The sequence below is a fragment of the Octopus bimaculoides genome, chromosome 6 (genome assembly GCF_001194135.2).
Source record: "Octopus bimaculoides isolate UCB-OBI-ISO-001 chromosome 6, ASM119413v2, whole genome shotgun sequence".
NCBI classification, from domain to species: Eukaryota; Metazoa; Mollusca; class Cephalopoda; order Octopoda; family Octopodidae; genus Octopus; species Octopus bimaculoides.
In genome coordinates, this window is record NC_068986.1 from 49,542,494 (window position 1) to 49,544,372 (window position 1,879).

Consider the following 1,879-nt stretch of genomic DNA (forward strand, 5'->3'; position numbering starts at 1 on the left):
GACTCTAAACCACAATAAATGTTCATATAGCACGAAGAGCGAAGACGAAGATAAAATAAACTAGCAAAAATACTGGATAATTCCAGATCCCGCCTGGTTTAGAGTCAAGATTTGACTGTTATTTTCAGCGTGGTGGTATCTCTTAGATACCCTATATTATAATTTTAAATAATTGTTACCTTTGATGGTTTTTATTCCCATGCAGGCCACTTGATAAGATCAATATTTTAAATATCGATCTTATCCTTATTTATATAAATTATATATATATATATAATGTATATACAAGCGTGGAAAGGCACTAGCTGTGATGGTTTGTCAAAGACAAATTCGCAGAGACTTGTACATTAAAAAGCAGTTTTGCTCAGAATGCTGGTGGATTGGTAGACACGATGTTTCGACATGTTTTCACCCACTCAGTGACGAAATCTCCAGACGTTCTGAGCTAAAGTGAAAATGCTTGTTCCTTTACAGAAATCGGTAAACAAAACATGTACTGATACGTGTGATAGCTAATCAAACTACAACTGAATTAATATACAAGCTTGAAACAGCATTAAATTAAAAACTGTGTGCTGTTGACGTCATTGGAATTTTATAAACTTTCGAGAGAACTTTGAATTTATTTTTAATTGGTGCTCGAAGTACATATACAGCTATGAATAATCGCATGTAAATATTGAGTCGAAAAACACTTTTCGTGGGACCAGAACCCATATCTCCTGTAGACATGACAGTCGCTCTACCATTGCATTTTTCTATCCAAAAGAGTTTTTCAACCAATATTTACATGCTATAATTAATAGCTTTATCAAATTCCATCGAGATTGACTTTGCCTTTCATCCTTTCGGCGTCAATAAAATAAGTACTAGTTGAATACCAGGGTCGATGTAATAGACTTATCTCCACCCCCGAACTTGCTGGCCTCGTGCCAAAATTTGAAATCATTATTTATAACTTTATCAAATTCCACTGCACTTGAATTTGCTTTTCATCCTTTCGGCGTCGATCAAATAAGTACTAGACAAGTACTGGAGTCGATGTTATCGGATTTACCCTTCCCCAAAATTTCAGGCATTGAGCCTATAGTGGAAAGGATTATTTATTGTTTTATATGTACTTCGAGAACCTATTCCAAAGCATAAAAACCGTATGTATACACACACACATACACTCACACATACATAAATACATATTCATATACACAAACATACATACGACGGGCGGGCTTCCACACAGTCTCCGTCTACCAAATACATCCACAAGGCATTGGACGGTCGGCTATAGTAGAAGACACTTGCCCAAGAAAGTACAAAGTGGTTCCGAGCCTGGACTCGAAACCGAAACCAATAGGTAGCAAAGTAAGCTTCTTAACCACACAACCATAATTACCTGAGCCTATTCTTAACCACACAGTCTTGTTTGAGTCTTCAGTAACAAACTATCGTATTTCCATAGAAATTTATGTGGAAAAATAACTTACCTTACTTTGACTTGGGTGGGAATCAAACACACTTCTACAGGAGCTTAGAGAACAAACTGACTCAAACTCCTTACTAATTTAGGTGGGAAAACATAACATGGCGCAGGCGTGGCTGTGTGGTAAAACCACGTGGTTCCGGGTTCAATCCCACTGCGTGGCACCTTGGGCAAGTGTCTTCTCAAATAGATTCAGGCCGACCAAAACCTTGTAAGTGGATTTAGTAGGCGCAGAAGTAGCTGTGTGGTAAGTAGCTTGATTAACAACCACATGGTTTCAGGTTCAGTCCCACTGCGTAATCACCTTGGTCAAGTGTCTTCTACTATAGCCTCGGGCCGATCAAAGCCTTCTGAGTGGATTTGGTAGACGGAAACTGAAAGAAGCCCGTCGTATATATA